The 16,832-nt window shown below is 38.1% G+C and overlaps 1 long non-coding RNA gene across 2 annotated transcripts in view; it reads left to right on the top strand.

Annotated features, from left to right (window-relative positions):
- Nucleotides 1-16,832, top strand: part of LOC116594131 — a 43,847-nt gene that overhangs the window by 15,788 nt on the left and 11,227 nt on the right. The window contains exon 3 of one of the 2 annotated variants that reach the window (XR_004287066.1): nt 15,315-15,468. The exons of the other annotated variant lie outside the window; for it this stretch is intronic. This is a non-coding gene — a long non-coding RNA (uncharacterized LOC116594131). The remainder of the gene's footprint in view (nt 1-15,314; nt 15,469-16,832) is intronic. 2 annotated transcript variants of the gene reach the window in all.

Raw genomic sequence — 16,832 nt, 5'->3', positions numbered from 1 at the left:
CCAGCTTCATTCTTCTTTCTGAAGATTTGTTTGTCTATTCAGGGTTATTCTGTGGTTCCAAACAAATTTGAGGATTGTCTGTTGTATTTCTGTGAAAAATGTCATTGAAATTTTGATAAGGATTGCATTGAATCTGTAGATTGCTTTGAGTAGTATAAACATTTTAACAATATTAATTCCTTCAATCCATAAGCACAGTTTATTTGTGTCTTCTTCAATTTCTTTTATCAGTGTTTTGTAAATTTAAGTATACAGATCTTTCATCTCCTTGATTAATTTTATCCCTAGGTATTATAGTCTTTTTGATGGAATTGTAATGGGATGGGATTTTCTTAATTTCTATTTCCAATTATTTGTTATAGGTGTGTAAAAACACAACAAATTTTGGTACATAGATTTTGTATCTTGCAATTTAGTAAATTTGTTTATTAGTTCTGACAGGTTTTTTTTGGTGGAGCCATTAGGCTTTTCTCTATATAATATCACATCTTCTGCAAATAGTGACAGTTTTACTATTTCCTTTCTGAACTGGATGCCTATTGTTTCTTATTCTTGCCAAATTGTTCTGAGACTCCCAATACAATAATGAATAAAAGTGACAAGAGTGGCCATCCTTGTCTTGCTCCTTATCCTAGAGGAAAACTTTCAGCTTTTCATTGTTGACTATGATGTTGGCTGTGAGTTTGTCATACATAGCTTTTATTATGTTGGGGTACATTTCCTCTATATCCACTTTGTTGAGAGAATTTATCATAAATGGATACTGAATTTTATCAAATACTGAATTTGTCAAATACTGAATTTTGTCATCTATTATGATGATCATATAATTTTTTATCCTTCATTTTGTTAAAGTGGTGTATCATGTTGATTGATTTGTGGATGTTGAACTATCCTTGCATCCCTGGAATAAATCTCACTTGATCACGGTATACAATCCTTTTAATGTACTGTCTAATTCAGTTTGCTAATATTTCACTGAGGATTTTTGCATCTATGTTCATCAGAGATACTGGCCTATAATTTTCTTTTCTTTAGTGTCCTTGTCTGGTCTTGGTATCAGAGTTATGCTGACCTTATAAAATGAGTTGAGAAAGATTTGTTCCTCTCTACTTTTGGAAGAGTTTGAGAAAGACTGATATTAACTTTTCTTTAAATATTTGATAGAATTCACCAATGAAGCCATCCTGTCCTGGACTTGTGTTTATTTTTTTCATTGTTGTTACAGTCTTTCATTTACTTAAACTCTCTGGAGCATTTGACCCTTTTCCTTCTAAGATTACTCTCTTCCCATGACTCTCACCATCGAAAATGTCGTAATTCTCTTCCATCTTCTTTGGCTGCTATTTTTCTTTCTCCCCTATGGGCTCTTTACCTTTTATCCAGCAATTAAATATTGGGTTTTATTAGGGAATTTCCTTCTCATTCTGTATTTTTACCTAAGGTGATCTAATCCTTTTTCCTCATAGAAATAAACCCTATTTTCCTCATAGAAATTTACCTTTAGTTTATACCTTTACTCTGATAGCCAGGTTTCTATATTTAAATCCAACTGTCTCTTTCACTTACATGTTCAAAAGCAACTTGATCTTGAAATTTTCAAAATCGAACTCAGGATTTTTCTTCCTAAAACATACTTATTTTCCAATATTTCCTATTTCAATGAATGGAAACATTATCCACCTAGTTTAACAACTTGGAAATTAGGTGTCATCATTCCCCCTTCATATGTGATATATCACTAAGTTTTTTGTCTCCTCTTTATTTCCAGCATCACACCCCAAATTGACTAAAGCTCTCTCACCTGTACTCCTGCTGATCTTCCAGATCCACTCTGGTTCCCTTCCATTTTGTTCTCTGTAGTGCAACCAGAGAGATATTTGTGAAACTTGAATGTGATAATGTCATGCTCCCTACTTAAAATCTTTAGTAGCTTCCCTTTCTCCCACTGTAGAACCCATAACTCTTGACATGGGCCACCAAGTCTGCCAGATCTTTCCCTCCTGACTTCTCCAGCTCCTCATGCTCATTATTCTCCTCCTTCTGTAGATTCGAGCTATACCAACCTTCTTTCAGGTCTCCAAATATGCCTTGTCCCTACTCTTTGCAGGGCCTTCAGACACGCTGTTCCTACAGCCTGGAATACTCCTCTCCCTTCATCTTAGTAAGTTGTATACTCTATTTTAAATTTTTTAGGCGTTCTTCCCAGTCATAACAGCCTCAGGGAAGCCTTCCGTGATCTCTTTGACCTACCTGAATCTCCTTGTTCTATGTTGTCATAGAATTAATAACAGTAGAAACTCTTTTTTTTTTTTTAAGATATTTATTTATTTATTTATTTGACACAGAGAGAGAGATATCACAAGTAGGCAGAGAGTCCTGCAGAGAGAGGGGGAAGCAGGCTCCCTGCTGAGCAGAGAGCCCGACACAGGGCTTGATCCCAGGACCCTGAGATCATGACCTGAGCCGAAGGCAGAGGCTTAACCCACTGAGCCACCCAGGCACCCCCAATAACAGTAGAAACTCTTAAACAAACTCTACTTAACTGAATTCCAGATTCACCTACTCTTTCCACCTCTCTGTGAAGCATACTGATTGACTCCTATGGTGCTTTGAATGCTGGAAGCATTGAACTTTAATTTAGTTGGATATTTTTACTTCTCTCTTGTTTAGTGTTTGCTTATCGAGAGTCTTTTGTATTTTTTCCTGAATCAATTCATTCTAGTTGTATGTGTTAATTGTAACTTATATAATTGAATTTAATATTACATAAGCCAATGAAATGTGAAAACAAAAACATATTCATTTATATTAAAACCCAGTTGAATAATTTAGAAAGAGTTGATAAAGGTAAGATACCAAAACTTTCTTAGGAGTGAGTGAAACAATTCTAAAATTTTGGAGAAAGGATTATAAAACTCCAGAAGAATTCTGCAGTCAGATTTCTTTTCAACTCTGTCTTTAACTTCCACCTTCACTTTAAAGAAGTAAAAACAGGAAATCACAGATGATGCATTAAGGGTGTGTTCTATATAAGAAAGATGACAGGAAAAAAGGCGTTGGCCTATGTCAAAAGACTCATGCAGTTGTGTGTGTGCGTGTGTGTAACTATATATATATATATGTTCTTGGTTAAAATAATTATTTTGCTAAGTCTTTTTTTAATGATTCCTTCCACCAGTAGTTCAAGACCTATGCAGGTAATTACACTGGTATACTCCCAACATGACTGATTGTAGAATCCGGAGTCCTGTATAAAGTGAAAATGTGGGGCTTCCTGTTCCAAACATATTAAGAATTTCAACATGGTGACAGCAGAACATTAAACCAAGTGTGGAGCCTGTCTAAGTGTAGGGCCCTGTAAACCTGCACAGTCCCATACCAAGGAGCTAACTCTGATTCCCATCTCCTAGCACAGAACTTGGCATGTAGAGAATGATTCTTTGACTCAGTAGGTATTCATGGAGGGCTTTCAATGTGTCAGGTACTACTCTAGACTCTGTAAATACAGTACGTATGAGACAAAATCCCTACCCTCTTGGAGCTTGATTTCTATTGACAGTGTTAGGAAGTCAGGGGAGATACATAATAATTGTTAAAGAAGTAATATATGTGGCATATTAGAAGATTTTAAATGTTATAGAGACAAATAAAACAGGGAAGAGGAACAGTATCAGAGATAATATTTGTTGCATGAATGCAATGACCGTCCAGCCAAAATCCAAAGGAGACTAATATGGCAAAATAAATCAAAAATGAGGGAAAAAAAAACAGATGCAGGGAAAATAAGAATATAAGCAAAAAAAAAAAAAATCTAAACCATAATCAAAAATAAAGTCAGTTCTATTTAGGCTATCAATTTGGTTCTGAGCTTCCTGGTAACCAAAGCAAAAAATAAGAGATGATCAGTCATATGATTCTCATTATCAGAAAGGAACAAACATGCTAATGTCTTAGGATTAAAAGAGATCTTTATTTTGGTGAAGTCCTGATAGTTCATTGTTGGTTTTGTTTCCCATGCCTTTGGAGACATGTCTAACAAGAAGTTGCTGTGACTGAGGTTGAAGAGCTTGCTGCCTGTGTTCTCCTCTAGGATATTGATGGATTCCTGTCTCACATTTTATCATATGGTTTCACTCATGTGTGGAATATAAGAAACAGTGCAGAGGAACATAGGGGAAGGGAGGGAAAACTGAATGGGAAGTCATCAGAGAAGGAGAAGAAACATGAGAGACCCTTAACTATAGGAAACACACTGAGGGTTGCTGGAGGAGAACTGAATGGGGGGATGAGGTAATTGGGTGATGGGCAGTAAGGAGGCCATGTGATGTATACACATCATGGGTATTATACGCAACTGATAAACTGTTGAACACTATACCTGAAACTAAAAAAAGAGATAGCTGTTATATCTCTTACTTCCTTATGGAACCAAATGATATTGCAGCTGTGAAAATAGCTTAAACATAAGGTACTATGATGTGCAGTGACATTACAAGATGTCCTGGGTCCACCCCTTTCTCTATTCCTGCCTAACACCCAGTTCCACTCTGATGGGGGCTGAAGCTCCTGAACCTTTTCCTTCAGTTCCTCCTAAGGACCCCAAGACCCCAAATAGGAACAGCCCCAAGCAACCAAGGGGTCCATCCTCAGCAAATTGGACAAGTCTTATCCACAGAAAGACCCAGAGCCAAGTAACTGCTGGCTAAGAACAGAAAAAAAAAAAAATAGCCACACACACTCAGCTTCCTGCCATCCACCCCTCTTCCTCAGCCTCTCTCACTCCACATGTCTTGGTCTTTCTCTCTGCACTCCCTTCTCCTTACCAACACCACAATGTACTCAAAGGAAATCCTATTCATTTTACTTTTCACAGAGGCAAGTGGTTTAACAGGACAGACAACTGAACAAAGAAGCAACACGAACAGACAAGTCCTTTGTCTATTCCTCTTTCTTTGTGTCTGCCACGTTGTGTCTGTGTGTCTCTCTCTCACACACTACAAACCAACTAAAGATGTACGTGTACTTCAGAGACAGTCTGATGGGAAACAAATAAATAAAAATTACCAGCCACCTTGACTAATAAATTGTCTTTTACCTAGATGGAAAAATAACAAAAAAACAAAAACAAAAAAAACAAAAAAAAAACCCTAAAACCTCATGAGGTCAGAAACATCATAGGACGTTTCTCGGAGAAGTTAATTTCGTGACTACCTTATACATTCTTTTGAACAGTGAGCTCCGAATTTCCCTCAGCCACCTGTTTGAGGTTTTTCAGATACTGAAGATCAACCCGTGGAGATGGGCTAGATCCAATGAGAGAGCTCTCTGAGCATTTCCACCAATGCTGTTGTCAGACTATGACTGGTGCCATTTGAATTTCTCCATGAAATATGAAAGAAGAATGGTCCACCTGTCACTGTTTCTGACATTGACAGTTAACAGCAGCTCCTCCAATGGGTATCCAATGAGGTACTGAAGGGACACCATTAATGAGGAAGAGCTTGTTGCATGCAGGATTTCTATTTTAGGCCTCCTGCTAGTAAATATAAGTCTGTTTACACTGACTTGAGTCTGGGACATTCTCTAGCTGCACAATGGCTGTTTGAAGCATACCTTAAATGTGGTCTCTGATACTCTGAGCTGTGGTACGTGTGGTTAGGTCTCTTTCTTTTTCTCTACCACGGTGGAATTGGAAACTTCTTCAGGGCTTGCATCATGTTCACGTGAACAAGATGAGGTTTTGGGGGCCAGTGAATTCCGCCACTCACACCCCTACCTCGGGTGCTCTTGTATCTGATCATTCAGAAAGTACGTCCTCTCCCCACTGTCTCCTTCTCTGGGAACCTGTGTCCACCAGCTTCCTACCTCCCAGGACAGGGCCTCAACCTCACTTCTTTGTTGGAGACCCACAGCACTCAGCCATGGGTATTTGACCCTGTTCCCTGAGCTGGATGCTTGTGGATGCCCTGTTGACACCAGCCCCAGGAGATCACCACAGTTGACTAAGAAATTTGTGAGCGTTTGCAGCTTGTTTCTACCTTGAAGTGTCCTACCTGTCTCCAGATCCTGTTAATTCACTCTGAAATTCTTTTTTCTCTCTTCTTGTTGCCACTGCCTTAGATTAAGTCCCCACTATAGTCCACTTTAATTATTACAATAACCCACTAACTTTCCTGTCATCTGTCTCTGGTTTCTTATCCATCCTCAGTTTGCCAACATAGTTACCATTCTCCTTGTCCTGTATAACCTTTAGAACCATAACTTCCCCTCCAAATCAGGGTTTCTCAACATTGGCCCTATTGACATCTGAAGCCAGATAATTCTTTATTGTGGGTAGCTGGTCTTTAATTGTAGGATAGCAGCATTTCTGGCCCCTACCCATTTGATGCTAGTCGTATCTGCCCGCAGGTATGACAACAAATGTTTCCAGATGGTCCAAATATTCCTAAGGGGCAAAGGTGCCTGTTGCTTTCAGTCCTTCTTAACTATATCCCTCAAGTTTTACTAGGTAGGATTTCAGATTTTGTTCTAAGTATTTGTTCATCTCTATTAACAATTTTTCCTTGACCTATGGATTGGGTACAAATGCTTTAAATGCTGAACTTACATTGTTCCTGTTTTAGTTACCTTTTTGTTGTTCATTAAAAACTTTTTGCTTTTGGTCAGAAAGGTTGGGTTATGTGATATTTAGCCTTTGACCCTTTTTTGAGCCTTGCTTTGTGACTTAGAACCTTCTTAATTTTTGCAAACATTTCTTGAGTGTTTGAAAAAATATACATTCTTCATGCTTTGTGACTTAGAACATTAATTTCTGCAAACATTTCTTGCACATTTGAAAAAATGTACATTCTTCAGTTGTTGGGTGCAAGATTCTCCATACGTTAGACCAATCTTGTTCATTATGTTATTCAGATCTTATAAATTAAAGCCAATTTTTTACAGGTTTATTTATTTATTTTAGAGAAAGAGAGCACCTGAAAGAGTAGGGAGAGGGAGAATCTCAAGCAGACTCCCTGCTGAGTGCAGAGCCTGAGGCAGGGCTCAATCTCATGATTCTGAGATTCTGACCTGAGCCAAAACCAAGAGTTAAGTTGAACACTAACCAACTGAGCCACCCACACACCTCAATCACTGCCAATTTTTATGTCACTTTATCAATTACCAGAAAAGTGTATTTTAAAATATCTTATAGGGAAAAAAATTAAAAATAAAATATCCTACAAAGATTTGTCAACTCCTCCTTGTAATTCAGTTGATTTTGCTTTTATATATTTTGAGAGTCTGTAATAGATAAATAGAAATTTGTGTTTGCTATATGTTCTGATGAATTGTTCCTTTTATCATTATATAATGATCTCTCTTTTTTTGTCTTAAAAACTTTTACTCTGCAGCAGTTGTAATAGCTGCAGTTTGGTCTTGATTAGTACTTGCCTGGTATACTACTTTTTACCCTCTTACTTTCCACCTTATTGAATCCTGCTGCTGGTGTAGGTATATTTTCAGAAAACAGCAGAAGCAAGTTTTCTTTCTCCATTTCTTTTTTTAACATCAAATGGGACAATTGTCTTTTAACCAGTGAGTCTAATCCACTTAAATGTATTGTGTTTCCTAAGATATTTGGGTTTATTTTCACAATTTCTTTTTTGTACTTTCTATTTACTTTGCTTTGTGAAATCCTTTTCTGGCTCTTTTCCTGTCTTCTTTTGGATCAGATTTTCTGTACATCTCCCTTTTCCTCTATTACTTTCAAAATTACATGTTGTTTTTACTCTTTTTGTGGCTAACCTTCAACCTTTATTAAGCATGTTGGCCCTAAAGTCTAAATATCACTACCTTTTTCCAAATGACGTAAAGAATTAAGAATGTTTTAACTTTACATATTATCACCATCCAGAATTTTGGGTATTTCTACCTGACTTTTCTACATCTAAAATTTATTGTTGTTGTTGTTATTATTATTGGTGCTATTTGGGGGAACGAATGCATTTTTTGGCTTTGCCAAGATGCCTACCAACCTCTTTGAATTATCTTTTCTTCTTGCCTCTGAATTTTCCCCTCTGGGTTCAATTTCTTCTTTCCTAAAATGCATACTTCTAGAAATCCTCTCCACAAGAGTCGTTGAATAGTAAATTCTCCTGGTTATTGCTTAAAAATATCTTTATTTTCTCTTGTTCTTAGATGATTGTTGAAAGAGGTAAAAATGAAGGTTAATTTCTCTCAGCACTTTAAAAATCTATTCCACTGACTTCTGGCTTTCATTACTGCTTTTGAGAAGTCATTCCTTTGTGAACAATCCATATTTCTCTCTTGCACTCTTAAGATCTATTTATTTTATTTTATTTTTTAAGATTTTATTTTTTAATAACCTCTATACTTAACATGGGGCTTGAACTCACAGTCCTGAAATCTAGAGTTGCCTGTTCTACCTACTGAGGCAGCCAGGCTTTCCCCATTTGGGGTTTTAAAATTTTTTTTCTATGATGTTACTTAGTATAGATTTAATTTTATCTTTCTTAGAACTCATTTCCTGCCTCTGCAGATTCATTTCTTGCATAGATTCTAGAAAGTTCACGGGCTTTTTCTCTTTGGTTATTTCCTCATTTTCTTAATATTCTCCTCCTGAAATTCCTATTAGTCATATGTTTACCTTCAGTCTAGCCTTCATGTCTCTTAATCTTGTTTTTGTATTTTTTATCTCTTTATGTCTCTGCTACATTTCATGCAGCTTTTTGAAAGATGCCAGTTCTTAAACTCTCACTTTTGCTTTGTTTAACCCATGTCAACTACTATAATTTTTTTATTAACATATAAGGTATTTGTTTCAGGGGTACCGGTCTGTGATTCACCAATTGTGATTACACAATTCACAGCACTCACCATAGCACATACCCTCCCCAGGGAGGCTGCATCACCCAGCCACCCCATCACTCCCATACCCTTCCACTCCAGCAGCCCTCAGTTTGTTTCCTGAGATTGAGAGTCTCTTAGGTTTGTCTCCCTCTCTGATTTTGTCCCATTTCATTTTTACCACTCTTTCCCCATGATCCTTTGCCTTGTTTCTCAGATTCCACATATCAGCAAGATCATATGATAATTCTCTTTCTCTGACTGACTTGTTTTGCTTAGGCTAATACTCTCTAGTTCCATCCACATTGTTGCAAATGACAAGTTTTCATTTTTTTAAAAATATTTTATTTATTTTTTTGTCAGAAAGAGAGAGAGAGAAAGCACACAAGCAGGCAGAGAGGCAGGCAGAGGCGGAGAGAGAGGCAGACTCCCCGCCGAGCAAGGAGCCAAATGTGGGACTCGACCCCAGGACCCTGGGATCATGACCTGAGCCGAAGGCAGCGGCTTAACCCACTGAGCCACCCAGGCATCCCGACAAGTTTTCATTTTTGATGGTTGCATCATATTCCACTGTGTACATATGCCACATCTTCTTAAACATCTAGGCTCTGTCCATAGTTTGGCTATTATGGACATTGTTGCTATAAATATTGGGGTGCATGTGCCCCTTCAGATCACTAAACTTGTATATTTGGGGTAAATACCCAGTAGTGCAATTGCTGGGTCATAGAGTAGCTCTATTTTCAACTTTTTGAGGAACTTCCATGCTGTTCTCCAGCATGACTGCACCAGCTTGCATTCCCACCAACAGTGTAGGAGGGTTCCTCTTTCTCCACATCCTCTCCAACATCTGTCATTTCCTGACTTGTTGATTTTAGCCATTCTGCTGGTGTGAGGTGGTATAACATTGTGGTTTTGATTTGTATTTCCCTGATGCCAAGTGATGTTGAGCACCTTTCCATGTGTCTGTTGGCCATCTGGATGTCTTCTTTGCAGAAATGTCTGTTCATGTTTTCTGCTCATTTCTTTATTGCATTATTTGTTCTTTGGTTGTTGAATTTGATAAGTTCTTTACAGATTTTGTATCTTTCCAAGTATCTTCACCCATTCTGTCAGTTGTCTTTTGGTTTTGTTGATTGTTTCTTTTGCTGTGCAAAAGCTTTTTATCCTGATGAAGTCCCAACAGTTCATTTTTGCCCTTGCTTCCCTTGCATTTGGAGATGTTTCTAGGAAGAAGTTGCTGCAGCTGAGGTTGAAGAGGTTGCTGCCTGTGTTCTCCTCCAGGATTTTGATGGATCCCTGTCTCACATTCAGGTCTTTCATCCATTTTGAGTCTATTTCTCTGTGTGGCTTAAGGAAATGGTCTAGTTTCATTCTTCTGCATGTGGCTGTCCAGTTCTTCCAATACCACTTGTTGAAGAGACTGGTTTTGCCCCCATTGGACATTCTTTCCTGCTTTGTCAAAGATTAGTTGACCATAGAGTTGAGGGTCTATTTCTGGGCTCTCTATTCTGTTTCATTGATCTATGTGTCTGTTTTTGTGCCAGTACCATACTGTCTTTAATAGAGCTTGAAGTCTGGAATTGTGATGTCGCCAAATTTGGTTTTCTTTTTCAACATTCCTCTGGCTGTTCAGGGTCTTTTCTGGTTCCATACAAATTTTAGGATTATTTATTCCACTTTTGTGAAAATAGTTGATGGTATTTTGATAAGGATTGCATTAAATATATAGATTGTTCTGGGTAGCATAGACATTTTAACAATATTTGTTTTTCCAATCCATAAGCATGGAATGTTTTTCCTTTTCTTTGCATCTTCTTCAATTTCTTTCATGAGTATTCTATAGTTTTCTGAGTACAAATTCATTATCTCTTTGGTTAGATTTATTCCTAGGTATCTTATGGGTTTAGGTGGATTGTAAATGGGATCAACTCTAATTTCTCTTTTTTCTGGTTTTTTTTTGGTGTATAGAAATGCAACTGATTTTTGTGCATTGTTTTTTATCTTACTACTTTATTGAACTGTAAGAGTTCTAGAAGTTTTGGAACAGAGTCTTTGGGTTTTCCATATAAAGTATCATATCATCTTCAAAGAGTGAGAGTTGGGCTTCTTTGCCAACTTTGACTTTGTTCATAGGACTCTTATTTCTTGTTGTTGTCTGATTGCTGAGTCTAGGGCTTCTAGTACTATGTTGAATAGCAGTGGTGATAGTGGACTTCTCTGCCATGTTCCTGACTACAGAGAATGATATTCACTGTGCGTTTTTCACTGATGACTTTTATGATATTAAGGTATGTATCCTCTAGCCCTACAGTGTGAAGAGTTTTAATTAAGAAAGAATGCTGTACTTTGTCAAATGCTTTTTCTGCATCTATTGAGAGTGTCATATGGTCCTTGTCCTTTCTTTGATTAATGTAGTATATGACATTGATTGATTTGCAGATGTTGAACCAACCTTGTAGCCCAGGAATAAATATCACTTGGTCATGGTGAATAATCATTTTAATGTACTGTTGGATCCTACTGGGTAGTATTTTGGTGAGAATTTCTGCAACTGTGTTCACCAAGGATATTGGTCTGTAATTCTCTTTTTTGATGGGGTCTTAGTCTGGTTTTGGGATCAAGGTAACACTGGCCTTATAAAATGAGTTTGGAAGTTTTTATTTCCATTTCTATTTTTTGGAACAGTTTCAGAATAAAAGGTATTAACTCTTCTTTAACTGGTTGGTAGAATTCCCCAGGAAAGCCATCTGGCCCCGGGCTCTTGTTTGATGGGAGAATTTTGATTACTGCTTCAATTTCCTTGCTGATTATTGGTCTGTTCAGGTTTTCTATTTTTTTCCTGGTTAATTTTGGTAGTTTATAAGTATTTAGGAATGCATCTGTTTCTTCCAGATTGTCTAATTTGTTGGTATATAGTTGTTCATAATATTTTCTTATAATTGTTTGTATTTCTTTGGTGTTATGATTTCTTCTCTTTCATCCATGGTTTTTATTTATTTGGGTCCTTTCTCTTTTCTTTTTGATAAGTCTGGACAGAGTTTTATCAATCTCATTAATTCTTTAAAAGAACCAGCTCCTAGTTTCATTTATGTGTTCTACTGTTCTTCTGGTTTCTATTTCATTGATTTCTGTTTTGTTTTGCTTTATAGTATCACTTATCTCTTGAATTCTCCCCTCATGATCCAGTAGTTGTTTATCTCTTTTTTTCTCAGCTTCCTTTTTTAAAAAGATTGTATTTATTTATTTTTAGAGACATTATAATAGGCAGAGAGGCAGGCAGAGATAGAGGGGATAGCAGGCTCCCTGCTAAGCAGAGGACCCTGAGATCATGACCTGAGCTGAAGGCAGAGGCTTAAACCACTGAGCCACCCAGGCACCCTTCTCAGCTTCTTTATTCTCCATCATTTGGTCTTCTATATAACTAACTCTCTCTTCTGCCTCATTTATCCTAGCAGTGAGAGCCTCCATTTTTTTATTGCACCTCAGTAATAGCCTTTTTTTTTTAAGATTTTATTTATTTATTTGACAGAGAGAAATCACAAGTAGTGGGAGAGGCAGGCAGAGAGAGAGAGGGAAGCAGGCTCCCTGCTGAGCAGAGAGCCCGATGCGGGACTCGATCCCAGGACCCTGAGATCATGACCCGAGCCGAAGGCAGTGGCTTAACCCACTGAGCCACCCAGGCACCCCAGTAATAGCCTTTTGATTTTGACTTGGTTAGATTTTATCTCTCCAGAAAGGGATTCTGTAGTATCTTCTATGCTTTTTTCAAGCCCAGGTAGTACCTTTATAATTGTCATTCTGAACTCTAGTTCTGACATCTAGTTAATGTCCGTGTTGATTAGTTCCCCAGAAGCAGGTATTGCCTTGTTCTTTCTTTTTAGATTTTATTTATTTATTTCACAGAGGGAGAAACAGCAAGAGAGGGAACACAAGAAGGGGGAGTAGGAGAGGGAGAAACAGATCTCCTGCTTGAGCAGGAAGCCCAATGCAGGGCTCAATCTCAGGACCCTGGGATCATGACCTGAACAGAAGGAAGATGCTTAACATCTGAGCCACCAAGGTGCCCCTTGTTCTTTTTTTTTTTTTTTTTTTTTAGGTAAGTTTTTTCATTTTGTCATTTTGTCTGGAAATGAAGAGATGAACAAGGGACCAAAATGCTACAAGGATAACAAGAAATTTTGCACGAGACAAATCAGAAGAGACCTGAAACTGGATGGGGTTGGGGGGGAGAAAAAAAATATGATATCAGTCTGGTAAAAAGAACAGAGCCACACACTAGATTTTGGGGGTATTTTGGTCTGTTAGAAGAAATTGCCTCCCAAAATTTTAAAGAAAGAAAAACTCATATATACACAAAAGTAAAGGTAAATACAATGAAGGGATGGACTATGACTTTAAAAATGAAAATTAAAAAAGATTTTTAAAAAGGAATTGATAAGAAGTTGGCTGAAAAAAGAAATAAGAAAATTTTTTAAAAAGAGGGGGGAGAGAATATGATCAAGCTAGTGAATAGAACAAAGTCATACACTAGATTTAGGGTACACTTTGGTCTGTTAGAAAAATCTGTATCCCAAAATTTTAAAGAAAAACTTATATATCTATATATATGGTTAAATACAATGAAGGGATAGGATATGACATTAAAAATGAAAAGTTAAAACGATTTTAAGAAAGGAATTGATAAGAAGTTGGTTGTAAAAGGAAAATTAAAAAAAATTTTTTTTTAATTTTTTAAAAAAAGAAATAGAAAAAGAAAAAAATAAAGAAAATTTTAAAAATTAACTTTGAAAGATTAAAGAGTCATGGGGGAAAAGCCATGAATTCTATGTGCTGTATTCTCATAGCTCTGATGTATTTTAGTTCTTATTGATCAGTGAACTTGTTCTTGGCTGTATGTTCTTGCTGATCCCAGAAGGGGGAGGGACTTGTTGCTGTGATACCCAGATGTCTTTGCCCAAGGAAGAATTGCACCACCCTTGCCAGGGGCCAGGCTAAGCAACCCGCCTGAGTTTGCTCTCAGAGCTTTGTTCCCTGAAGGCTTTCCTTACTGCTTTGGAGGACGGGAATGAAGATGGCGGCCTCCCAATCTCCAGCTAGAAGAGCCAAGAGCACAGGGCCCCACTCCTCAGTGTACCCTCAGAGAAAAGCAGTCAATCCCTCCCGTCTCCCTGGTCTCTGGCCATACTCTGAGCCCACCTGGCCTGTGACCGAGTGTTTATATATCTGGTGCATGGCCCCATTTGGAGTCTCCAAACCCAGCAGATTCCTGCCATGCTACTCCTTCTGGAGCAGGAAGGTGGGTCTCCCAGGATCTGTTACTTGTGGGGTCCCTACTCGAAGAGCAGTTGTATGTCTGTGCCACAGATCACAGTTTAAGGTAACCCTGAGCTGAGAGCCCACTCCTTGGCTCCGTCTCTGCAGCCAGCTTCCCTGCCCCAATACCTGGGAGCTCTGCCACCTTCAGACACCCCCTATCTTTCTGTGACCCCATGGGACCTGAGACCACATTGTCACCCTGAGGGGTCCACCCCTACTTAGCCTCTGGAGCAACATGCCTCCACGGAGCAAACTTCTAGAAGTTCCAATTTTGTGCTCCGCTGCTTTCTCACTTGCCGGGAGCCAGCCCCTCCCCCCACGGTCTATCTTCCCGTTGCTTCAGATTCACTTCTCCACACATCCTACCTTCCAGAAAGTAGTCGCTATTCTGTTTCTAGAGTTGCTGCTCTTCTTCTCTTCACTCTCCTGTTGAGTTTGTAGGTGTTCAGGATGGTTTGATAACTATCTAGCTGAATTCCTGGGACCCAATAAAATTTAGCTCTCTTACTCCTCTGCCATCTTGGAACGCCCCCTCAACTACTACACTTTTGTTTTTCTGAGTTCTATTTGTTTTTTCAAATCTGCCTGGGTTATTTGCATAGTGTCTTATGATTTTTTTCTTTTTTTCCCTGTATATATTTTAATAATTTTTATTTTTTAAAAGATTTTATTTATTTATTTGAGAGAGAGACCCAGCAGGGCAGGGGGTGGGAAGCAGAGGGAGAGGGAGAAGCAGACTCTCCACTGAGCAGGGAGCCCACACGGGGCTTGATCCCAGGAACCCTGGTTCATGACCTGAGCCAAAGGCAGATGCCTAACAGACTGAGCTACCCAGGTGCCCCATATTTAATTATTTTTATTGTTTTTAATTATTTTTAAAGGATACTAATATACAGTTTCTCACCAGTAGTTCTATTTTCTGAATGATGATTCTTAGAGCTCTACACCTATTGTTCATTGTGTTTGCTAATGTTTTTCAGGGGTGGGTTGTGAGACTAACATCAAAGCTAAGAATTCACTACATCGGTCATGAGAACTCTGAATGACCTGCACTAAGCTTGAATCCTGCTGGACCATTTTGTGTACCATGGAATCCCAACAGTATCTTCCTCTCGAGATGACTTCTCATTATTTCCTTGACCTAGGGACTCCTGAGCCACCCAAGTACTGTAAATGCAAACCCCCGATCCACCCATATGAAGGTGATCATGTGATGATGAGATTACAAGGGACACTTCCTTTTCTTCTACTCATAGCCCAGGCTCAACATATAACCTTATGGGCCATCTTCCTTAGCAGGTGAGCAGAATGTTCCCTTATAAATCTTTTCCTAGCTTTACATGAAACTTTAAAGTCTCTACCTGGTGTAGACTCAAGGCCTCATATTCAATATTTCTGTGGACCTAAAAAACCCAACCTAAATTTAAAAGTATGAATCCTAAAAGCCTGAAAACTCAACCCCCTCTGTACCTGCCTCAACAGCCAGGCTTGTCTCATATCTGTTCACTTGTTGATAGCACTCATTTTCAACTCCTACTTGTTTTCCCCTGGGGAGATCTGCTTTATTTTCTTGTGAGCTCAGCTTTGCATGTAGAAAGAAACATTATTTTAAAATATTTTGTTCAGCATTTCTAAGAACTTTGAGAGAGGAGAGTTTTCAGGTCATCTATTTGTCATGTTGTAGGAAATGAGGACCCCCCCCCAAGAAATAATAGTTAAAAGCACTAATTTGATTACTCCCTATTACCTAGACATTAAAAATCAAGCTCTTTAGCATAGCACTTAAGAAACCTTTGGTCTGGCTCATAAATGCTTTTCCAGTTCCATTCTCTTCTGAAGAGAATGCCCTGTATTCTAGCCACACTGACAACTCATGATTACTCCCGGTTGTGTAACTTTCACATATTCACAACCATCAGACTTAGGCTATACCACACCGTTCTCCTGAAGGGTCCTTCTCTCCTTTCACAAACTTCTGTTGTTTGGACAAAGCAAACCTCAAACATTGGCTGCACTGTAAAACCTATTTCAGTTTTCCAAAACATAATGAATCAAACCCTCTGCTCCCATTGTATTCAATCATACCTCGTTTATAATCCTTATCACATTGTCCAAAGTGTTTTTATATCTTTAACTAGATTTAAAACTTTCAGAGAGTCAGAGCAGGACTTTATCCATCATTCTCAACATACAGCATAATATCTGGCATATAGTAGACACTCATAGATGTTACATCAATTATCTTGAATTACAAGACTACTCAATTCTTGCCTGGAGAAATATAACTTGAAATTTTCATACTTTTAGGTGTTATAAACAGTCTCATTATTGAAGATCTCCACATAGCTGCTAATTGTCAGTGGTGCTAGATTAATCACAACACAGAGCAAATATGTTCAATATAGGCCCTGCCTGTAATTTTTACTAGAAGTTAGTTCTGATTTATGAATAATTCCCACTTCAGTATCTGAATGAGTAGTCACTTATAGTCTAGGAAAGACAGAATAGTTACAAGACATAGTGTACATGTTTTGTACACTATGTAAAACATAGTGACAAAAAAGTGACATTTTGTACACTATGTCTTACATAGTGTACAAAACACAACCATACTCTCTTATTGCTATAACTCCATAGCATAGGACTGGCATGGGAGAAAGTGC

The sequence above is a fragment of the Mustela erminea genome, chromosome 6, assembly GCF_009829155.1.
Source record: "Mustela erminea isolate mMusErm1 chromosome 6, mMusErm1.Pri, whole genome shotgun sequence".
Classification (NCBI taxonomy): Eukaryota; Metazoa; Chordata; class Mammalia; order Carnivora; family Mustelidae; genus Mustela; species Mustela erminea.
This window is presented reverse-complemented; position numbering and strand designations above follow the sequence as displayed.